Below are 26531 nucleotides of genomic sequence, written 5' to 3'. Positions count from 1 at the left end.
TATCCGTGGTAGCTATCGGTTATCAGGCGAGGCTCGGAGTCGCGCGCGCGCAATCCAACAGTTGATGTTCGCGCGTCGAAAGGAAGACACATCCGCTAGCCGCCTAGTGCCCCTGTGTGACTTGTGATCGAAATACATCGCGTGGTGATTACTGATCTAACTCTAACGTGAAAGCCGGTCAAATATTTTGAAAGGGTGCGTGTGTTTTGTTATTTTTCCATTCAATATTATGGTGGTTTTTCCATATCTAGTATGGTAGAGGCCTTGGAGTACGTATACTTAGTTTTAAAGCATGCCAGTTTTAAGCTGAAACTCGAACATCTGCTGTGAGGATTACCATTTTAGTACGCGCCTACGTACGACAATTCATGTCCATAATCCGATTTTGATAGTACTTGCTTCTGTTTTAAGTTGTAAACGATATGTTATTGTTTCATTCGTGCAGAGTTAATACTTTTATTGAACTCTCTTGAAACCGCTGTGACATCTTAATATCGCATTTCAGCCTAAGCTAAAGTTTTTGTGGAAAATAAAAGAAAAACAAGATTTTTCGTTGACCAATTTGGTTAAAAAAATTATATAATTCACATTACGAGAGGGGTATAATAAGCTTTCTCTGTATAAGTATATAAAGACATAAAAACGAATGCAAAATCGTGGCCCGTGACGAATATTTTATGCGAGACATCAGAATACTGTAATACATATCTACGTATGTGGTAACGCTATTAGCGGGGCACTGGACAATGTAATGTACGTACCAACACAATTATAATACGCGTCAAATAAAGAAATTGTAGTAACTCATACATATTTAAAACCTTTAGCAAGTAACTGCTCGTAATTTCATATTTCACGCAATATAAGTACACTTACAGAGTTTAACATTGAAGTGTATGGTAATTGTCGAAGGTGTCTAAGTATCATTGACCTTCATTACATTCAAGATACACCATAACTCCGCCGTGTAATCTTTAAACCTCATCGGATCGCGACTTTTTGAGCGAGAATGTCAATGCTCCACTCAATCGATTTATACCTAGTAAAAAATAAAAAGGCGGCTCAAGGTTTTTTATATCAGAATTTGATTAGTTCAATCGAGAAAAAAATCGAAACATAATTAATAATATACTATGGAAGATGATTTTAAAATATGCATAATAATTTAGCATTTTTTATTGAGCGGCGTTTTGTTGATCAAAGGCAGGCAAAGGTCATGACCTCGCCAAACATTGCCATCTGCTTTTCTGATGGATCACGAAGACATTACGGTGGAAGTCACTAAGTACCTGTAATGACTTTGATATTATAATAAACTCAATGTTTTGTGTGCATTAGAAAATAAGATACACGATTTTATGAACTGATCTTTATTATGGAGAAGATCGCAAGAATCGATGATTGGGTGTGTAAAAACGCAATTTGAAAACGTAAAATCGAACAGTAATATACCAAAAGTTTTAGTAATATAGAAGCTGTGATAAAATTCAAAACTCTTTTCACCGTTTTAATTTGTTTTTGTATGGAAGCAATCATTCGCTAACTCCCCCGCAGCGATAAGTATTTCGGCCGGCCCGTCTCACTGTACGTAATATAAATACGATTTCAAGACACTAAACTACAATTTTAATTGTTGAGTTATAATTATGCAAATTATTGCTAAGGCGGTACAAAAAAGTGAATAGCGTTGGCAAACAATGTTTGTGCAGTCACTTTTTTGGAGAGGACCAACTTTTTGTTCAAAATTCCACAAAAAATATTATAAACCTCTGTCTCATACGGACAGCATAAGATTACATGTTAATGGTTTTTTACTCAAAGGATTAAAATTCAATGCAAATTAATTCGCTGTTGTTATTACAATCGGATAAATCTGGTTTCTTAGAGCTAAATATTCATCATGAATTTAATAAGAAGGCAGACTGAGGAATTATTCTAAATTAATTGTAATAACATACTGTAAATGCAATGTCATTGTCAAAGCAAATTAAGGCTAAATAATCGTTTAGCGCGTATTATGCATGCCTTTACAAGGAGCCCTTAGTGCTAAGAATTAAGACTATGGAAGATAAAACCATAGTACTCTAACCTGGTTGTTATATAATAATATTTTGGCTTTACCAAAGCTTAGGATGATAAACTAAAATTCATGCAGAGCCAAAGATGGATTAGGAGTTAAAATATAATTTTCATGAAATTCACCCAAAATTTTAATTTTAAAACAATGGTCGTTGAATGATATTTCTCAAAATGAGTCTATCGATTATTCATTAATAGGAAATTGAATAGCCTTATTCTTCATCAACTGTTTTTATAGAACAATAGTCAATAGTTCAATAAACACTTCTACTATTTACGCTATATCGTCTTATTTTATCCATTGTTTACACTACGCGACAACAGTATCGTTTTCTACTATCCATTGTTTGCCTTATTTGTCACCCAGACTAAACATACAACATTTTTGAAATCTAAGCTTCACGCACTGCATTTTAAAAACTCAAAGAAAATGGAAACGCCTTCCATAACATACCAAAAACTTATATATACCGAAATCATATCGGTTCAGCTAATCGGGTGATAGTCGCAGTCAAACATAAATGTTTAGATACATTTGTACATACGGGTCAATCGGAGAGCCTCCTTTTTGAAGTCAGCTTAAATATTTTTTATATCAGAATTTAAACAAATGATTTATAGAAAAAATAATAAAAAACCTTCGATAAATAACGAATAAAACTTTTATAGTAGTGTTTACTTCTTGCTTATCAACTTCGTGCGTTACTGGCTTCCTCATTTCTTTCAATACGTTTTAATTCCATACAATGCGTGTTGTTTTTTTTTTCAGATTTTTACCTTCAATGCCTTTTCTTCATTAATCTTTATTTGTTTTGTTTGTATTCCATTTTATGATTGATTTATTGTTATGGATTGTTTGTCTGATTGCTTTTTCAATGTCTTTGGTTCGTACTATTATTTAGAAACTGGTTCAGTACAGAAGCACTATTTTAAATTAGATTTAATCAATCAAAACTGTTTCTTAGGACAAGACTGACTTGAATATCTAAATACTACTCTAATACAGACCTCAGTTTTTTTCCTAACTGATTTAATTACAGCTAAACTTTTAGCAGTTTACCATTAAATAATTTTAGACCTGTTATAAATATAATTATGCAAACAGTATCTATTTATCTAGTTCTAATAAACATGAAATAAATATCACTCACGTACAATAGCAGTGATTGATATTTGAATTATCGTGAAACCGTTAATGTTCTGTAATTGCTACTCGAATTGAATTTAAACGTTCATTTGTTTTAGAACGGAACGTAATTTTTTACTCTCCACACTTTAATGAGCTGAAGAAACTATTAATTTGGTTTATTTTGAGCACGGAGTAAGGAAAGATGAGCGGAGGTGTCATAATGCAGGTAGGTCAGGCGCCTTCTTCTAGGCCAAATACGTAAACTGACCTTGACCAAAACAATCTGTTATGAGTGAACTAACTAGGGGTTTGTGTTTTTTGAGACACTTTTCAACGATTTGCGGTATTTAAAAAAAAATAAAGAAGGCGTATAAGGACAAAGACAGCATCGTACCTCATCCTCCGCAACCCTGTTTTCGGTGCAATACTTTCTTAAGACATTTTCCGTTATGGCACCTCTGCTACTCATTTTGTTCTCCATGGTTATGAGCGTTCAAGTAGTTCAAGCATCGTTGATCTTTCAGCAGGCTTTCCTTATAAAGGTGCAGCGGCTATGATTAATTCATAGCTAGTATTTACATATGCAATAGACGTATATCAATTGCACTACACTTCCTTATGTAGGAGAGATATTTTTCCAGATTATTATGTAAGCTGTTCTATGGGCCGAATTTGTTGGTAAATCAGTGATTGATTCAAGTTTTTTTTTAAATGAATTATACTGTAAACTTCAGTATTATTTTATTGCCAAAGAAACTTTATGAATCGTGACAAAGTTAGGTACTTTCATTCTTACCGTCAGTTGCAGAAAGGTCCATTTAAGTTAAAGCTTCATTAAAACTATTGCTGACTTGTTCTTTGTCAACAGGATAAAAATTATTTGGTAAGTATCAATCAAAGTAGTATCAACAAAATGGATATTTAACCTAAATTACTTGTCGCTTATCAAATTGCACCGGAGAAGGGCAATCAGATAAATTGAGCGTGACAGAGATTTTTCATAGTGCACAAAAAAGGTAGTTTGTTCAATTAATGAATGCCCCTTTGGTAGTAAAGACAGGCGCGTGGTCGACGACGCGTAGCGCCGCCGGACAGTCATGATATCATCAAATTGCTGTTTAGTTTATACTGTAGGTTTTTTTTTTGGTGTTTAGGGTTCTGCGATAATCTTACAATATTTTTAAAATAAAATTATTTTAGTTAAAGTTATGCTATGTGTTATGGGAAAAATATTGACTACTATAACTGAGTATTCTCAGTAGCTACTTCAGTTCTTGGCCCCTTGAAAAGTTACGAGGTATCCTTTAATTTGTAAAAAAAAAATGTTGTTATTAGTAGTGATATAAATAGTGTGGATACTGAAATCCATTTCGCTGTAGTGAAGATACTAATAAGTTCGAAATGCATAGAATAGTAACTATTCTAATAAATCTTTACTTTACTGCTATAGATCACTTACAGTCTATGAGCATAACTATGATGATGTTAATAACGCAATATAAACAAATGAAACGCGGCCTCATTCATACCTACAGGTTACAAGTGTTACCACAAACATTCATCATCTAAATTCTAAATTATCATCATTACGTACAATATATTTCGTGACCATTGTTTTAATTTCTCATCTTCTGAGCTTACGGTCACAAGTTCACTACCGGGTAGCGTTTTATTTTGTTCGTGACTGAGAAGATCAACTGAGTAATAAACAAGTAATAAAAAGGTATCTTCACGTGTAATCAAATTAATGTAACATTTAGAACTTATACTTATAATATAGCATTGGTTGTTTTGTTTTAGGAATAGGTACCTCCGTTTATTTTACAGCTTTAAAGCCGCCGTATTTTATTCATTTGATAATTATAATTATCCAACAGAAATACATAAATTACAGGTTTTAGGAAAAGAAGACGTTTTACTACTTTAAAATAAAACAACTTCTTAAATATGTAGTAGTTATATATAAATAGGTTTTTAATGATCTAGAAATCGAGAACTATTAAAGTAAAATGTCACTGTCATTCATTATGTTTTTTTTTGTTTTATATAAAACAGGTAATAATGCTACGGAACTCTTTAGAATTTATTCAAAGAGCGCGGTATTGAGTAGTTTCTTGTAGTCCGTAATATTTGCATCGCTCTACTTGGTTGTTTAATTAATAACTTATTCTATAACTAGCTGTTGCCCGTGACTTTGTCTGCGTGGGCAATATAGAATTTCCAATTTCGTTTATTTAATCGTTCATTGCTCAACCCTCGTAGGTGACAGCGTGATAATATATAGCCTATGTGTTGAACCGGCCCCCAGGTAATAGTCATGCAAAATTTGATTTAAATCCACGTAGTACTTTTTGAGTTTATCCGGGACAAACATACAGACAAACAGATAAACAGACATACAGACAAAAATTCTAAAAACTACATATTTGGGTTCAGAATCGAATATGGATCACCCCCCAAGTATTCTTTTAAAAAAATATTAAATGTACAGTTTTGACTTTCCTATCATTTTATTATATGTATAGAAGAAATACTGACATTTACTTACAACATACGAAATTGAATGGTAGTAGTAGTAATGGTAATGGTAGTAGTTGCTACAGTGTGGTCATGATCATTTATGGATGGTTACATTAAACTGTAGATAGAACCGTATACCTAAATAATTATGTTGGACTACTAAGTTCTTACCTAGTCTGCCAAGTTACGAAATATATTAAAATAACTAATTTGACAAACAATGTGACCTTGATCTTCAAATAGCTGCAAAAACTAGACCAGTAGGGTAAATAAGATGGTTTTATTTTCCCCTGAAGGCTATTTAAACAGGATTCATTTTTTTGTAAACAGCACAGTTTTATCAGAAATTCCGATAGGTAAATGGTTTGGACAATCGTGTGTACAGTTCAGAAAGTCAAAACAATGAGCGATAAGCAATCAATTGTTGTTAAGTTGGTGATAAGCTTTGGCGATGTTATTGTTTACTCGTTTTATCAGATCTTACCTAGTTTTTCTCTGCATAGAGTACCTACACATGTAGGTTTCTAGGTAATATAAATACTGGATATTCTAATTCGGCTTAATTCATTGCTTTTAAGTGTAATCAACACAAAATACATACTTAATCTAACTAAAAGTCAAGGTATTGTTGTAACTCAGTCAATAAAGATTTAAAAATGAAAAAAAGATTCATAAATATTGCCAGCTCCAATGTGTAAATAAAGCTGCTATTTGTCATAAATAGTAGCGCGAACACATAAATTTCAATTAAATCATAATTCAATTTATCACATTTTGAATCCGCAACAGGTTCAAATATCAGATCCATTTCTATCTGTCGATGTGCAATCCTTGTCATTACATATTCGTAATGAGCAGTTACTCAGCGCACACACATAAATAGAAAGCTAATTATTTACATAATCCATATATAAAACTTAGGTTCACATACCTACGTACGTTTTTGGATTATATCATACATATTTAATGAAACATACTGGAGCATGTGAAATCTTTTAAAATGAGACATACGACAGACAAATATTCTGTCTATTTCAAGTACGTATTCATTAATTAACATTCATTTTAGGCGGAAATTCAACTAGTTCTGTTATGGATAAATTCAATTTGTTGATTAATAAATTAGCTTTCAAAATTAAGCGATAATTTGCTTATTTGTGCTATTTATATTAAATCGCGTTTAAGTTCCGATTATTTATAAATAAATATATATATTTCTTTAAAATCTTATTATATTCAGTCAATTTTCATACACTAAACGTGAACGTATGTCAGGTTTAGATCAATACAATCGTAACTATTCTACTATTGTAGTAAAGACAAAACAAGCATGCATTGTCATTTTGACAAAGCTCAAAACCAAACAATAATTTGGGTTTAATTACCTAATTATCAATGAGACAAATAGATATTTGTTTTTAAGACAATGACAGAAAACTGTTTTTCTTTTTCTGAAAATGAAAGAAATTATTGGACCACTTTCCGATTGTAATTCTTGTATAATAACTAATAGAACCCGTACACTTTTGTGTGTTTGATTTATTTATTTTGATTTATTTATTATTGCTTAGAAGGTACATTTTACATTATAAAATGATTTAATTATACCTAATGAAGTTAGAAGATAAATTAATAAATCCAAATTATTGATAACAGGAATTTGTTTTTAAGGTAGGGGCTGATTTAACTTTAGAAGTGTTTCTGTAGATTGCGGAAGATAGTAAATGTCGTTTTTGTCGCAACTTGGGCTAGGCTTAAGTACTTCTGAATCAGTCTTTAAAAGATAGATGATTTGCTATTCACAGCCTATTTAGGCGTGGTTCGCAGTAAGCCTTTAGGTGCTACTTTTTCTCACGTTTCCCTTTCATCGAAACACAATTACGAAATACATATAAACTATTTCAATGAATGATGAGAAATTAATGTTTAGAGATAACCTGCTATCAAGACCTAGATTGTATGAAAAAGTGCATAATATTATAAAGGTTTCTTTCATTTCAATAATGTAGGTGATATAAGAGCTAGTTAAAGGTCCTGTGAATCGAAACAGATCAGCTATCCTTGTAAGATTTTGGATTATCTACTTCATGGCATTGATATGCCAAATACGGAAATTGTGGCGGCAGCAGGTGATATTTTTTGATTATTATTTAAATTTTAACCCGTGTTTCTATTTGTTTAAGCATAAGCTGTGTTAGTTAGACAGTATATTTTTATAGCCATTTGGTATTCATTTCTGAATTTAATTTTTTATATAACAAGAGCCTACAAATATGATACTACACCTCATTATTATAACAGGCAACATTATCAAAAATATGTACGACACTTTAATACTACCTATTTGAGGCTTGCACTTCGCTTGTCCCGCGTCGCTGGCTATGCTTTGTCGGCAGTTGCAAAATCTATCGACATGCATAGGAGTAACTAGTTAGTATTTCAGCATAATGTATGTAGTGTGTAGTATTGTATTTATAAAAATTAAACGTGACATGAATTGCTTTGATAAAAACATTTAAGATTTTTAAACAATAAATGCTTTTTTTAAATATATTTGAAAAAAAAAAACTATATTATGAAGAAAATACTCATTTTTCAATCCTCATGTATTTCAAAATACATCATCAACATAGTTAACTGTTAGACATAGGCTTTCCCCCATTATTTCCGAAAGGCGGTTACAAATGTCAAAAACTTGGTTCTTGGTTCAAGGAGTGGGTCTTATGGAAAAGAATCAACAAGAAACTGTATACCGAACTCATTTGTCTCAATACCGAAGGGTGTTTCAAAGTTCTTATAATATATCTTTCAGTTTACTTATAATACCCCAGTGAATACCGACAAAACTTCAAACAATGTACTAAAACATTTTGCACTGATTTTGTAAGAACTTATATGCCGATGACACGCTACCAATTATTTAGGTAAGAACGTATTCAATGATTTATGATTTCGATGCTTCCCTCTAATAACTGTTATTTTCCTGTCGGTGTCCATTACAACGCTAAGTACTTATAATTAGTTTTTCATTAATTTAACATTTCGAGGGCAACATTAATCCTGCGATATCGTACAAAATATATTTAGTTCAAATAAATGGACAGTTTATTTTAGGTACTTTAAATTATTTATTATTTAGGAAGTGTACCGTTTAAGGTTGATCTAGGACACAAACCGCAGGATATCTTTGACAGTTAAATCTGTAAGATTAATTTTGATCGACATTCTTAAATTATATTCTAAATATGCTATTGCCGTGTGACGCAAGTCCACTTTTCTGCAAGTAATGTAAAAAAAGGATAAATGTGTCTAATCAAAACACCCAGAAACAATAAAGGATCAGCATGGCCATCCAACGAGGTAATGCTGCCAGCCTCTTGGGTACGCTCCCATTTGACAGCGATGGGGATGAATTTTTTGACGCGTTTACGTTCTAGGGTTTTTTTTTTGTTTTACTAGGATCGTTTTTTATATGTATTGTAAATATCTATGTAAATAAAAGAATAGAATCACGAATCTAGAATACACTATAGTAACATTTTAAGTAGCAGGTACGACGTACTAAAGTATAGTATGAATAAAACCTACGTTGACTGTATGACTGTACAAACACAAAGGTGTAATTAGTGTAATTACAGTTCAGCAAGTCAGTTGATTTGGCAATGATTTGTGATTACAATTCAATATCGATATTTTGATAACCGTGCATTCCATATCCATACAAAACAGTTACCGTTTACTATTTTCTTACATGAAAAATATCTAGTTTTCTAAGGAGTGCGCAAAGGGCAAACCATAAACGGATGTTTCACGTCGATTTGAGACAAAACAATAAAGATTAGTAAGGCTATCTTAGATCTTGCTTATATAAAACATCCTGCTAGGAAGAAGATAGAATAAACTTTCTAGTTTAAAGAGTAACTTTGTTTACATCAAAACGGAAAAAGCCACCGAGTACTGAAAAGCCAACCAATTTTAAAGTCAACTCAATTGTGTCCCTGTTACATTATAAAATGTTTCGTCAGAAAGACTTCTAAGATATAAAACTAAATATGTTTTGCATATTTCGAGAATATATTGTAATTATGAGAATTTAAGTGCTAACACAAACTACAAAAGAGTTTCTAAGTGCACAATTGATCACACAAAACGTGTTGACATCAAATAGCACGTTCACCATTCATCACCGACAAGACATAGTACTTAACATTTCAACCATTTATTCTAAGCCTTACAAGAGTCCAAGCGGCCCTTTGTCCCTTATATCTCATATCTGTCATCTACACAGCTGTTAGATAACTTCCTTCAACCATGTATGGTGTTGCTAGGAAAGCATTTCTCCATGTGTAAGTAGGACGAGCTTGTTAGTCACATATAGGATTTTCCTTTTGGTTAAATGTCAGGGATAGTTGCTCAGATTTATCTGTAATGATGTCTCATGATTCAGTGTTTCTGTTAGACGTAGCGGATTTGATATGGTCCTGTTTCGGTTTTACTTACGTAAGTGAAGAGTTATTTTGAGGAATATCGATGATCTTCAATTGTTTCATGCTCCTAAAGTATACAGTAACATATCTATGTGTATGTAAACAAATCTACTTATGTGTTAGAAAATAGCAAAGGTACACTGGCGACAAGAATGGGTAAGCAATTTTAATCAGCGGTGCCTATTACAATCTGATTCTCAAAAATATTAATTGCAAGTATATAAAAATTTGCATTTGATTATTCAATGTAACTTGACCGTTTACGCCTATTAAATTAACGGCAGAAATCTGAGTCGTAGCTATTAAGAAGGTGTCGTAATAATCGTTCGTAATATTATATCGTAAAAGTATAATTGCGTTTCCTATTGTATTTTGATTAATAGCAGTAGCGTGGATATTAGATTCCGGAAGCTGAGATTCAACTTACTTTTTAGTGTCTGGTATAGTTATTTAAATGTTGGAAAAAAATAAATCGCTCAGCCGTCAGATTCATTGTAAAGAATGTTAAAGCACGCAGTTCAATAGATCAGCATAATCCTTATTTTCAGTCAACTATAATTGGTTAGGCCTTGCCCTTCCCCTTTTTATTCAAAAGCAATCAAAGTTCATAATGACCAAAAAATGGATACAGAAACATGATACAAACTACAAGAGCAAATCAATAATGTCATGAACGCCAACATCAAAATCAATTACGGGGGCTCAAGCAATTGAATATCGTTGTTGACAGCACAATTCATAGCGGTGTTAAGTTCACTACGTTTTAACATATGTCCAATATAATGAACGAAATGCATTTCAATTCTGTTCTATGGTCCGCACGCGTTGCTTCATCTAAGAGTACTCGCAGACTGCGAAATTTTATTCTGCCGGTTTTAGTTTGTTTGGGCTCATAATGAAGATGAATCGTAGTACGCTCATTACAAAGGTCAGATATTTAGTCGGTATCAGGCTGACTAAAAACTTTGATTGGCATCAAGATTCCCTGTCAGCATCTGCTGTTTAATCTGGAGTGTGTACTTTTAAGCGACATATAAACTAATTATTCCTCCTTCATGTAGTTCTTTATGCAAACACATCTAACGTTAGTTGAGAACGTACAGTCCACGTGCGTTTGTGTACGCTTAATCGTCCGTCTACGATTATTTGAGATCGCTGATCTGTACGTATCTTAACACAGAATACGTGAGCTCTTACACCCAATTCGATTTCATCATAATCTCTTCCCGTGCGAACAAAATGTCTTTTCGATTTCACAATTCAATTTGATATGATTACTCATATTAGTATTACCTTTATCTCTGTCATCGGATATTTGTTAAATGCACGGTATTGACCTTCGTTCATACATTCTTTATTTCATAATTTGATACCTTTGATGCAAAGTATCGTGTGATGTAATTCTAATTGCATCTTAAGGTTGTTTTGATATTAAATAGCCTTTTTAGTCCACCTTTTAGGTGCTACACGTGTTTTTACTCATTTGTAGAAGACCTCCAAAATACTTTATTAATGAATGGCATAATTACTTATGTATTTATTATAATAGTGCCATTTGTATGTTTTGACTAATTCACAAGTTTGTTTACCTTTTAATTCTAGGTTCATTAATAATTTAAAAGACTGAACAACTTTATTAAACCACTTCAATTAAAAAAGTTATGATGGATAAAATTATTAGTGTCGAAAAATCGTTTAAATTTAATTATCCTAAATGGTCATGAATTTCTTGTACTATCAATAAAATGGCGATACTAATGTTTCTTTATATATCGATGCATTGGTCTACATTGACTAAGTGGCTACTTCTTACGTAACTTGAACTTCAAACCAGTAATGATCGTAATAGGCCATCATAAACTAATGGGTTTTAACTGTAATAACATGTTTACAAATTTTCTGATACATGCACTAATGATAGTCTTGGTTTTAAACAGCTTGATTTATGATATCTTGTCTTTGACGATTGACTTCCGCATAATCGACATGGACTATTTGATTTGTACGTTGGACATCTAATAACACTGGTCAACAAATTATAATTTTTTTTTTGGTGCAAAGGTGAAATATACAATTTCTTGTAGGATATTAGATACGTAATCGAAGTCCAGAACATAAAGTTGCACTAGCACGCAGGGATTTAGAGATATACCCCTCCTAAAGTACCAAAAACGCGTTTTTTTATGAAATTTGATGTCATTTTTTGGGGACAGCAGAATTTTATAGGAATTTCTAACTAAAGCATCATATAGTACTACTTTCCCCGCATTAACCCCATTTTAATTTATATTTTTGCGAGTTTTATTTCCCGATATATACCATTTTATAACTAAAGTGGAGTTTTTTCATACTAACAGGCCAAATGAAATATAGGGAAGATCGAACTATCGTAGCTGTATACATATTTCATGAAAATTTAAACTCTTAACGTTGGAAATAAAAATGAATTTCAATCGGGAAGAGTGGTACTATATAATGCTATAGATAGAAACAAAAAAAACTATTTTGCTGTACTTCAAAAAAATCGTCAAATATCGTTAAAATCGCGTTTTTGGTACTTTAGGAGGGGTATATCTCTAAATCCCTACGTGCTAGTGCAACTCTATGTTCTGGACTTCGATTACGTATCTAATATCCTACAAGAAATTGTATATTTCACCTTTGCACCAAAAATGCTGTTGACCTGTGTAATAGTTCTGAACTAATTTTCAAGAACTCAATAATTATTATCCTTCGTAATTGCATAGGTTTAATATTAGCTTTAATCTGACCGTTGAATTTGACGTAGGTATTTGATTTCCTGCTTCTGTGTTTATGTCAAGATTAAAATAAGCAGAAAATGTACACGTCTCATCAGATTGAGTATTAATGTACAAAATCAATATTCTTCTCCTTGATTTATGATATCTTGTCTTTGACGATTGACTTCCGCATAATCGACATGGACTATTTGATTTGTACGTTGGACATCTAATAATAGTTCTGAACTAATTTTCAAGAACTCAATAATTATTATCCTTCGTAATTGCATAGGTTTAATATTAGCTTTAATCTGACCGTTGAATTTGACGTAGGTATTTGATTTCCTGCTTCTGTGTTTATGTCAAGATTAAAATAAGCAGAAAATGTACACGTCTCATCAGATTGAGTATTAATGTACAAAATCAATATTCTTCTCCAAATTGGTTGTAATTTTCCGCTAATGACGGTCATTATGGCTCGCGATACACGGTCGCTTGCAGGTAATGATGATGGCATTCCATCGGTTCCTTGCCTGATTGAATCTTCTTGACCTTACAGCCTTCTTGGTCTTTGACATCCAATAATGTTATCAAGTCCAAGGTACTTCTAATAACAAGCTTTTTGCTTGAGGAAAATAAACGAAGGATTTTAACAACAAATCATCTAGTGCATCCTCAACTCTAAGTTCCATTTAGCCTATTCTAGTCAAGGGGTCGTGGGTTCAATTGGCGTGTCTATGGCCTAAAGACATTTGTTCAGACTGATTGTTTGAACACTAAAATTTGTGTGTAACCATGGTCGATCGGAAATCATAGAGACATACCAAAAAAGTTATAATCGAAGGTTCCTTATGGATTTCTCATTCAATCAATCAATGAAGGTTGTGTTTTAAAATAAAGCCAAAGGTGAACATAACATTATATTAACAGTAAATAAAATAAGTATATTCTAGAAAAAATACGAAGGAAGCAAGACTAACGTCAATCTACCCATCAAAGTGCCCAAAAGTTGGCAATTGTTTGTCGCGTAACATTCTTAAGCAATGTATTCCAAGCCGACTGCTGGCATAGTTTCGGCCGATCAATGAATGAATCTAAAAGCCGTTGTTACATAAACCTCGATATTGTAATAGTGGTCTACGATCGTAATTCAATAATTTCACGGTTAAGTGTTTAACTGCCATTGACCCTATTCAAGTATTTCTTGTTTTAGTTTATTGATAAGGGCTAAGGTTGCTAGTTGATTGAACTCTAGGTTTCTTGCGTTTAGTGCATTTCAAATTGTTTCTGCTATCAAAGTCCGTGGCCTGTTTTCCTAATTCATTGTTTTAATTTTGAATGGCATGTCACTTGAAATAATTTGAAGTACCTAATCTAATTGTTTTGTTATGAATCATTGTCAGTACGTCTGAAATCTAATGCATTGTAGTTTTTGACCCTCGTTAATCTTAGTGTTAGAAATAACAACTTTAACATGGCCTGTAATATTAGATTCGTGAACATAGATTTCATGTTCTAGCATCCGATTATTTGATTCTAATTTGCCTTAATAGCTGTATAGATTAGGATTTGAACGATCTAATTGACACGGCAGTGAACGAAGATGTTAGCGTTTTCGTGTTACAATGTGGTTAATAATATCTTAATTAATATTCGAAACTGATAAATTACGGCAATTTAAAATGTCTTCTTATCACATTTTCGATGTCTAACTTAATATTGATGTTCTGCTAACATTAAACCATACATTGCAATATTCGTGACCGGAGTTTCGAAGTAAAATCGTATCTACGTACTTGTACAATTCCAAACATTATTCCTTGGGTATGTCTTCCAGGATACAATTATTTACGCAATTACCTTCGCTAATAGGTGCTCTGTAGTTTTGACTTAATGACGTCCAAGAGGGTTATTTGTATTTACAAGGTGTAATGCAAACAATTTTGATGATGTCGCTGTAATTACGCGGTTCTTAGACCCAGTTCCTCTACCTACACATAATCGTTTTCTGCCCATGGTTATTATTCAAAAACGGGACGGGAAATATTATTTTGTATTGCTAATCTGGTGGTACATATTGTACATTTACAATTCGGTAAAGGTACCTTTATTTGGCAAAAGTATAAAAATTAGGGTTTATTAATATTATATTTTTGCCTGAAGATATATTTTTAAAGTTAACGATTTCTTATTACAAGACGAAGTAAGTAGTTACCCGAAAGATAGAGGTCTTAATCAATTGTAGAAAGAAAAGGTTCATCCACAAAATTATCTTGTCATTATTTGTACATCGTGTGTAATATCGGATTACTTAACAGACGTAATGTAATGCTTGTTTTAATTCACTCATTGCACATAGCTCCGCGTCTGCCCATTATATGCTAATTGGAAGACGACACGCAAAATTGCTACAGACAGAAAGTGGAATTTTTGTTTCTACTATGGCAGTGGGATACCTAGTATTAAAAAGTAAGCAAAGCATTTTTATCATAAAGTATGTATAATCGAATGAATTCCTTGGTATAAACAAAATGTGGTATATGGTTTCAAATGTTTGCTACTTAATATAAAATAAATCACGTAAGTTATTCATACGCTGTATTTTGTTTTGCTTATTTAGGATCAGTAGCAAACTTCTTTTAATCAAGTCCCGAGTTCTGATCATCCAATCACTTCTTCTTCCACTTAAACGTGACCTACTCCTATTATGATTATATTTAAACTTAGAAGCATTACCATAGATGCAATAACAATACCTACACATCCAAAACTTCGCAATACTGGCCGCTAAAATAATATGACACGTAGTAGGTACTCATCCAAAAGAATAGACAAAAGTTATTTTTTCTTTACATAACCATTACCTTTTGCGTGTAAAGATGTACTATCTTGCGTCAATGGTAGCGTGTAACCGTAGTTCGGAAACTCTTCAATGGTTTTTGGTACAAACGGTTAGTTGCAAAAGTTAAGGGTTATGTAAGAGTTACGGTTAGACAAGGGGTGGACGCGAGGTGCATGCGGACCAAATTGCATTTGGTGACGAATTTTTCTTTTGTTTTGTAATTTATTTAGTGGTATTCTTTATGTTTTGGTTTGATAAGGTGGAAGAGAAATGGGTCTTACTGCTAAATGGTGCGTTGATAAGGTTGGTTTTTGGTGTATAAGTTCGACCTAAATCAGAAGGTATCCTTAGCTCGAAAGTGACTGTGTTAAAGAAAAGTACATAAACTCTCTTTTTAAATAGACGCTAACTTTATAGTTACACTGTCCTCTGACGGGTTGATGACAATTTAAATCTCACTAGAGAGTAAAAATAGACAAAGAGTTTTGTTTAGATTCATACCATCATCCGACGATGATGGTATGAATCTGCATTGTATGAAGCCGCATTACATAGGGCTTAAGTAGACACTGTAGACGCTAGATTATGATGATCACGAATCCATACTTACTATTCAAAAGACATTAATTGACTCTATTACTGTCGGCACAAAGAGGCAATCACATAAATTATGTTCGACATCGAGGTGAAAGTTCACAGTTCGCAATATTTCAATTATGTGGTCGCGTGCGGTATGGCCCCATATAAAATATTATGATGAGCTGTGGTTTGTTACAACATTCTACTATAATTGCATATTCTCTACTAATTCTATTGTTTGCAGCCATTTAGGCTTTTAACTTCACAGTCGTATATTTGAAGGCGATTTCGTAAATTAAAATATACGGCCTTGATACGCTAACCTCTTCATAATGTGTAGGTAAATGGTGTTATCTTTTTTTTTTAAATGTTTTGACTTTTATTATAATGTAAACTAGAAATGCATGAGATATGCTTGTAAGTCAAGGTAATTAATTGTCTACATTTGAAAATATTATTTTATTCAAACCTTTAACATTATACTGTGTTTACTTATATTGTTGTTGAAGGAATTTTTTTACCATTCGTCACAACATAATGACAGTTGACAGGTAGCAATGAACTATTGTGTGGAAGTGAAATGAACCGACGACCTCTTGGTGTTGGGCCTTAATATCAGCGGACTATCAAGCGCAGTTAAACAAGCAAATGGTGACTTTTAATTTTAAAACAAACAACTACAGTTACAATATATTAGTTGTTTTCGATCCCGCGACATGCTCGTTAGTTTATCTTGAAAGTAAGACATGATGATGTTTATTATTTTTATATTCGCCCGCGTAAAGTTCGGTTATATCGCGTTTCCAAGAGAATTCTTCAAAAGTCTAGGATAAAACTATCCTATGTTCTTTCTCAAGGTCAACTCTTTCTCTGTACCAAATTTTATTAAAATCAGTTCAGCGGTTTAGACATGAAAGCGTAACAGACAGTAACTCTGTCTTTCGCATTTATAATATTAGTAGGTATTACTATTTTTTCTGATTATTAAACCCTATCCAAGATCGCTTTCGGAAGCCCTCTTAAGTAGATAAAATAAATTATGTCAAGCCTAAACACACGTTACTTAAATTACACAAAATAATTGCAAGTTGTGCTGAACATGTTTTTTGAAAATCGCGAATTTCATAGCCCAATCGCAAGTGAAATAATAAACTAACCGAGGCGCCACAGTATACACGTAACGTACTCTTTGACCTCCATCAACGAATGTTATGCAATATATATTTACGATGAAGTTCCCATGTCAACACTGCTCACCTATTTACTCGGTACTCTTATGTAATTCGCGATACATGATGCGTAGCGACTTACTTTCTTAAGATACGAAAGGAGTTAATCAAGTCTAGTCGGGTTTGTGATGTCGAGGAAAATCTTGCGGTGTTGATTTTTATGGTGGAAATTGGGGACTATTCAAAAGTTGTAATTGGAGTAAGCTGGTCAGAATAAGGCCGATGCGTAAGAAATTATTATTAACCCTTTAACAATTTAGAGTTTTAAAGTTCTTGACACGATCAAAGCACGGTCTTCTTAACTGTTTAAAGGTGTATTAATATGGTTCATACAGCATAACTGTACAATGAAATAATGTCCTTAGATTAAATGAAATTAAACGCAAGACAACAGGCCTTTAAAACTACATCTAGATGCCAATTGCAAAAAAATGCCTAATTAAATCAGCGCTAATTACAAACTTGAAAAATTCACACACTATTCCTATTTTGAAAAGATTAATTTAATTTACACATCGTGCTGTTACATGGGTTATTTCTAAACCGTTCCCACTCTAAAACATTTACATTTAAAGTTTGAAATTCACAAGTACTTGCAAAATGTAACCTTCCAAAGATTTATGGGGTATCAAGATTGGTATCGGTTTTATTTGTTTTCTACTGCATCGCGTTATGCAAGACTGGCTTGACCGTGAACTCTGGCGCTGTGTGTATGTGCCCTAATAATGTGTACCTGTTTAATTGCCGCCTTCCCGCTATTGTATTCCAATGTAACAACGTGCTAATGTTAAACTTTTTATAATTATATATAGCATTGTGTTTGTAGTTTGTGTTACTAGAAATAGGGACGTGCCTCTATATTGTGTTTATATGTGTGCGTTTAAAAGAAGTCTAGAGCAGTGATCTACATTATACCATAAGAGGAGCTAAGTATCTCAATTCAATAAAGCAAGATTATGCTTAATTGAATTATTGAATAACTCGCTATGCAACTTCTGCAATATCAAATATAGAACTTATTAAATCGTATTAAGAGCTGAATTTGCGTTAACATAAAACTCATTTGATTATCTCATCATTAATTAAATTCCTTTAATTTACGATATGGTTCAATATTAAACGCATAATTGTCATTAACATCGAGTAATATCGGTTTCTGCAGTAGTTAATATTCTCCTCTTAATTACGTTTTTCCGTCAGAAGCGCCAGTTAGTTATATCATCATATTTAGTAAATTAATAGCGCTTATGAAATATCTAAATTGATTTCTCGTATCCTGCTTGAAAATGATTTTTAAATACATATAATATACTTAGCATAAAATACTTGCCGTCTTACCACAAAAACTTTTAAACGTCAGTTTAAGACTAGTCTAAAAAGAAATAAGGTCCATTTTGCCGCCACAACTTTTTTTAGACAAGTGTTCGACACATGTTTAAGTTTTTGTAGTGAGACCATTGATGTTATGTTCGATAAGTTAGTTTCTGACACACAATCGGCATTGCCTGCAAACGTGAAACTTCGGTGCAAGAACAGTGATGTCAACCAAAATAATATTCTTACATTATCTTTTAAACGTAAACAAAGTTGTTTTTTAGTTAAACTCGTTGTATTTTCTTCAATTAAACAAAAAAAAATGACTCATAATTTGCGTTAGAAGTGTTAAATAATAATTTTCCTTGATTGATTCATGACACCGACGCAGCGACCTCCTTACAAACCAGTTTTTCATATAATTCTCAGAACAAACGAACATGTATTGGATCTTTTCTCATCTTTTCCCATGAACATGAATATTTAACATGCTAAGAGAATAATAGAACCATCGTTTTATTCTCAGTTTTCCATTGTGTTAAGGTTTTTTGTTGCGATGGGTTTTCCATCAATTATGTTTGTAAATTAATATAGAATAAAAAAATTGGGTTTTTACTAAGAAATAGATGAGGTAAAACCTTCGTAAGTTACTAAAAATAACAAAACCACTAAATCGAAGTGTTTAACGCATTAATTTGCGGTTTTTAAATTCTAAGAGCAGTAGCAATTTAGCGATTCATTCCATGTAAAAAAATCTTAATAGGTATTTTCGTAGAATAAAGTTTCAATACGAACCACGTTACGATTAGGTAGTTGCACATAATTGCTTTTATGTTTCTTTCCTCGTTAGCATTCCTATTTACTCTAGAGGTAGGGGTATGCAAAGCAGTGTCATTTAAATCACCAGATATGTCGCGAAGGTACGTCACACTTCAGGAATTTCGTCCAAGCCGTCAACTTAGGCCCAGCTAACATATGGCCACAGTGTTAGTTAGCTCACGCGGAAGTATTACAAATGGGTATCGTTTGCAATCTTGTGAGACGGCGATGTGTTGGTATAAGATCAGAAATAGAGCGTAAATCGTTAGGTATAGGTTGCTGGTGCCGTATTAACACGTACCTTCTACATATATACTTATATCTGTGTTGTTTTGCAAGAGAATACTGCTGCCATTCAATATAATGGTTGAAAAGGGAGACCCATTTTCAGAAGGATTCATTGTAACTACAAAAAATGTTTTATGGTTGGACATTTTACAGGTTTAGGTTCATATATTTATAGTTGCTTCTCCATATACGAATAAGTATGGATATGAATATTTCTTTCGGGAATGTAACTCATAATCTATGACAAAAACTGTTGCTGTGTGCAATAATAATAGACTTATGAGCTGCTTCATTTGGTTGTTTAAAAACAGCAAAGTCTGCCAAAAACCCCTGAAAACAAAACTAACTTCGTATTTTATCATCCAAGTAATCTAACATTGCTTACCAACCACCTTTACTTTTATTTAATATTTGCTCAACCACGTCACGAGGAGTTAGCTTCTTAATTGAGCATAACTTCGAACTAAAAGAAAAACGAATGAACGTAGTAAGTTCCTTGTTGCATGACTCTTGAGTTATGTTTATGTAATAATAACATTATTTTTGTTTTACATTTCAAACTATTGTCTTCGTAAACGTTCCTAGTATTTTCTACAAACGCTGCCAATTTTTGAGGCAGACATTATTACGTAACTCTTAGAAGTTCAAGTCAAGTCTAAACTATTTCCAAATTATTTTAACAAGGAGCTATGAGGAATTATGTTATTCTAAATACTTCTAAGAAACATTCTTGTTCTAAGCTTAATATGAAAGAAATTCCCATTGTGGAAAAACTAATTTACTTTTTATACATCGGCTAATTCTTAGTAGTTAACAGATAACTTGTAAATGAAGAAAATAATTACTTCCTTGTTTTTTCCATGCATTTATACTGTAATTATGAGCTGAATTAAAACAATAGCTTGTTATAAAACAATAAAGCGAACAACATTAATGACATGTGTTTAAGTCCAACTGTATGTTTTGATATGAATAAGGTTTTATCAAAAGGATGTATGTGCTTTTTGTTTACATTGTTTTGTGGCAATCAACTTTGTAGTCTTTTAATTTATATTTTAACTTTTGACTGACTGTCCTGCATCCTACCAATAAAAATATGCACCTTATGAGTGGCAGTGTCCGATTTTATTAACTTTTTTATCGAGAGATTAGTTAAAAAACTATAAACTTATGTTTGAAGTTGGTTAGACTTTATTTTGTGACTGGAAAAGAATATTTTGGCAAATTGGCTATTAATTAATTGTTTATTGTAAATATGTATTGTAAATATTAAAGGCATACTACGACATAGTTATAATAATAAGTGTATAAAAATTGGCTATCCTATCCTCTTCTCGTTATAGACGCTTTTAATGTTCTGATTTAGATTTAATGTTCTTATGGCAGCTGATATATTAATATTATATGATGGCATATAATCATCACACACCTTATGTGCTGGCAAGTTATAAATAAAGTTACGATCAACTTAACTACCCTTAACGAGCAAATCGATAAACTGGATTTACAAGAATATCGATAAACCAACAATTTTACATATATTAAAGGAGATGTTAAATATTTATGTAGGCATAGACTTGACTACTACAATGTTTCACTTGTATAGAATAAGGCTATGTCTATCAGGCAAATTAATATCAATATGGTAAATTATCTTGTTACAGAAAGAAAGTAATAGAAAAGTGATGGATATTTCCTGAAACCTAAGAAAAACATTAATAGTTATTTATTTATTTTTATTTTTTTTAGGAAAACCAACAGCTATACAAAAAAAGAATAGACCATAGATAAAAAGACAAAAAGCCAATTACAGGTTTTCACGGATAGCAGTAGTGTAACACACTTATAGCTAATCAGCAGATCTACTATTAGTCTTATATAGTTTTTAGTCTTGTTAAGTTTTTTAGCACATATACTATTTGGGATACTTAATTCTTAGTGACACCCAGAAATAAACGTTCATTATTTACTTCTACATTGTAACTTGTTCTTTGCAACCTCAGTCTAAACGCAGCTTAAAAACAGCCTTACATTACAAGAGATTAAGCTAGATGGCTGTTAATAAAGAGATTATTGCAGCTGGTATAGGCGCCTACATGCTCAAAAGAAAATGACACTTACCGTTTTGATCCAACGTTATACACCCACGAATTACCAAGTTACAGTAAAATACACTTAGTTAAACATAGTGAGGATAAATAAATTTATTTCGATTGTTAAAAAATTGAGTATTACGAGTAGTATTAAAGAGCTGGTGATTACTCTACTCTAGTAAATTCTGCTTCTTTGAGACTATCGAGATGTTAACGGATGGAAAGACGAGAAACGTCGAGAATCTATTTTGAAAGAGACTGTGAAAATAACAGAACATGTAATGAAGACAACGAAGGGTTGAGAGAGCGTATCAAGAAGCTGTGTTCCAAAAACGTTACAAGACAAACTGCAGTCAAAGTTTATCATTCTACTTGTTACAACAATCTGCGTTTACTAACTCCTAAGCGTGATTACATTACACGTTTTGCATTGACTTATGGTTTAACGTGGATTCATTGAATACCAATCGTTTGCAGCGATGACTTACTCATTTAAATAACTGTTTATCCTTCGGTGGATCTGGCACACAACTGTAAGAAAATAACAGTGACCAGTGTACTCAGATCTATTACAGTATGAGAGATGTATAGAAGACCAGGTCTGGTCAAAGTGGTTTGTGTCATCAATATGCACTTAGGAATATTTGCCTTATTTAAAAAGATAAATCAGGCTAAAAGAATCTGAATAGTTACTCTTTGTATGGACTGGTCAAGAACAATTGTTGTTACTTTAGAACTAATTAGGGTAATGACTAATTGGGTACTAGTTTGGTATCTGATCAGTATGATAATTAAGTATTCTTTTTAACTTTTAATTAAAGGTAATTTATCTTGTAAAAGGCAAAATTATTTATATTATGCCTTGTGTGAATACTTGACATCAAAAACTTCTTAGTGAATTATGCGTGCCAAAATATTTATGACCCCCATTTATTAGGCCTTTTTTTCTCCTTACAAAATTAATTAACTGTACAAAAAATCTAAACATTGCCTAAATGTTTTCACACAGTAATTACAGCCATTAGACACAATGGTTGTAATTAAGAGAAGTGTGACGAAAAAGGTACATTCGTCATAGAGTCGGGACTAGGTTTCAGGTCATGCGTGGCCTTATTCGTCACGCGTACAATACGCACATTTTATCAATTTGCTTTTCAATGGTGGTTTTTGCTTGTGTAAGTGAGACAAGGTCTGAAGAAATTGTGGAGTGTATAATGTATTCACGAAATACTGTTGTAAGCATTCGTTGTACTTGACGCCCATAGATTTGCGCATGCAATAAAAAGCGACAGGTATAGTATAATTGTTTTTAAACCTTTTGTATATCAAGCCTTTTGTTTTCTGGTAATAAATAAAAATAGAGTTTTCTGTACAGTTAATACTTAACTTACTTAACTAAACAGTTTCTAAAAATTAACATAAAATTAATTCCTACAATATCTCTTGGATAAAATTAGAGGTAACTTAGAACCAGGAGATTGACATGGGAGTTTTTGACACCATCCCTCTACGGGAAGCTGTTATCTTTTGATTGTGGTCGAAACCGCGAAACTAGTATCAACATTTCAGACTAAGACACATTTGACGTAAGAATAAAATAAAAATGAAAAAGATTAAAGTAAATGATGAAAAATAAACCATATTTAAATATTAAAATTCAGTTTAGAGACAAACTAATAGTCGCAGGTGAAATAAACCCATGACATAGAATTGACGAGCTAACCTTGTCCCGTTCCGTGACGTCACCTGACAAATTGACGGACTCATTACATTCATTAGTGCATTTGAACACGTTAAATGCACATACAAAATTAATTGCCGTTTTCAACTGCGTAAACTCACGCAGACTGCACTCAGGTCGTTCACATCTTTGGGTACTTCGTTTATGTTTTTTTAGACATTGTGTTTACGTAAAACAAGCTTGAATCAATAGGTATATTGTTGACGTTTTAAAAATACTTTTTACTGTTTCTCGGTTGTAAACCACACACGAAATATGAGAAGATACGATTTTCGGGTCATGGGTAGACATGAGTACCTAAACGTTCTGCTGAAAATATATTATCTCATCGATATTATTTTGGCTAATACGAAGGTTTACTAATTTTAGAGTGTTTATCGATAATCACTAAATATTTGGACTAGTTTGATACTTTGTGAAGAGAATGTGTACCTCCTATTCCTTTGAATAAACACTTATAACTTTAGGTACCTAATTGGTAGTAAAAAAAGTTATTTTTCTATTTTGAAGTACTAATTTATTAATTTATAACTTGTAATAAAAAAAGAGTACATTTAATGACTAATTTCCGTAAAATCTATCAATAATTTTAACTAATTACCGTTCATACCTTGAACTTTCGATGGATTTATTATTTATGGAGCTAAAAATATCAACAAAATCGAGGACGACCTATTAATAAATAAGTTGAAATAAATCATCGTGCATAATTTTTGAACTTTTCACATCAACCATTTAAGAAATGATAGGTTTAATTAAGTTAGCCTTTGATAAATAGTCACCTATTCTTTTTTGAGCATGTGGGTGCCTAATAAGCTTGCCTATTTCATTTTTTATCCGTTCGTGTTTTTTAAATCTACTAATGTGGCAATATTAAAATGATTTTTCGCAATTCGTGAACAAATTCATATAGGGTACATGGTTGTACATTTATTTGATATATACCAACTTTTTGCCACCCTTATAAATGGCTGCATCATAGCGACTTCACCTTAACCAATTTCGCATCTAATGCTAATAAAAAATATTGACAAAAGAACATGCACTTTTAAATATCATATGACTAAACACTGTCACGCTAGAATAAACACGTAAGGCGAACAGAGAAAGGGCGTGTATCATATACACTTACCCTTCCTTGTTCAACCTGTCGGTTACGTTATGTTACGAGTGGTATCGTGTAAGAAATCATACAGATATGTCGCTTGAGTCTACACTATGATTAATCATCTAAGTTTGCTGCTCTTAAAAGGATTGAAACTGAAAAAATGCAACAAACTATCTGACATAAATAAATTCATGTAGGTGCTATATAAAAATGTATGTGGATTCAGGTGATTTGTAACTTTTCAGGGAAAATATGATTTTAAAATTATCATGAACTCCGATGTGGGTGCGTAAAGGAGTGTTAGCGTCTTTCTGACTAAACCATCATAGGAACATGATAGTTAAGAACAGGGCCACGGTAACTCTTTCGAACAATCTCGACTAAAATAGGACTTGTATAAACCTAATGCAATTTTATGAGATAATTAAATATCACTAATAGTTAATCTTATAATCTGGCGCCAAGCTCAATTTAACAGCTAATGATTTTTAATCATACTCGTATTAATATTACATATTCATTATTCAATGTTTAATGTTCTCTTGAGAGTATTGATACAGGCTATATCTGATCAATATTTTATGAGAATTATATAATTTTCTGAATTACAACGTGTGCAAATTGAGTATGACTATGTTTTATTCAATAGCTCTTACAATTTATTGTCTAAGCTTAATTGAATGCCAAATAATCAGATGCTTGCTAAAACACGTACGAACGGTTTGTATTTTATTGTCCGTATTCCCATTTCAATGGCCATTAATAACATTAACGAGTTTCCGACATTAGCTGTTTAATATTATACCGTGAAATGCGTTTCAGAGTTATTTATTGAAGCCAACACCTTTTGGGTCGTTAAAACGTTGGGAAAGAGCTCGTGGGAAATATGTACGAAGAAATTGATATTATTATTGAGATCAGGACTTGTTGCCATCCAACAGAAAAATCAGGTGTAAATAAAGCTTTATAGTATGCACAAGGGGCTTCCTCATTTCTATGTATGTAATGATTTATATAAATACATTCTTAAACCAGGATTTTCTAAGCCACTTCCTTATTGGTGGGAGAAATAAAGAACATCCGAACTGTTCCATTTTACTTTTCTGCTGTAGTCAGAATACAAGCGTGGTATCTCCAATCAGACATGGACGCAAGCAATTTCCATGTACTAAAAACTTAACAGCAATTTGCATACACATGTAAAATCTTTTATACCCAAGAAGTAATCTTAGAACGCGTGCTCCAACATAACTTGAGCATAATGTCTTCATCTCCTTTGCATTTCCTACACAATAAATCTTTACAAACAAACTCTATAACCGATGATTGACAGAATAGATACTCCTATCGCATTAATTCGATACGGCGCGAAACTAGTTAACGGGCGACAGTTGCACCTCTATTCGAATTTCGAACCATTGAGTAACATTATGCGCACGAGTGGGTGGGACATTTACATTACCTGTCCTGACTAATGTTGGCTCTTTGTTATTTGACGCACTGTCAAGGCGCAGCCAAGGAAACAGGCCAATTATTATTGTAATGCTTCCTCGGTTAGGCTG

At 32.6% G+C, this 26531-nt stretch overlaps 1 protein-coding gene across 1 annotated transcript in view; it reads left to right on the top strand.

Annotated features, from left to right (window-relative positions):
• LOC110374837 (uncharacterized) overlaps nucleotides 1–26531 on the top strand; it is a 40128-nt gene continuing 13597 nt past the window's right edge. The window contains exon 1 of the mRNA XM_021332731.3: nucleotides 1–195. The gene's annotated coding sequence lies outside the window, so the exon portion shown is untranslated. The remainder of the gene's footprint in view (nucleotides 196–26531) is intronic.

Source organism: Helicoverpa armigera, chromosome 4 (assembly GCF_030705265.1).
Source record: "Helicoverpa armigera isolate CAAS_96S chromosome 4, ASM3070526v1, whole genome shotgun sequence".
In the NCBI taxonomy this organism is placed as follows: domain Eukaryota; kingdom Metazoa; phylum Arthropoda; class Insecta; order Lepidoptera; family Noctuidae; genus Helicoverpa; species Helicoverpa armigera.
This window is presented reverse-complemented; position numbering and strand designations above follow the sequence as displayed.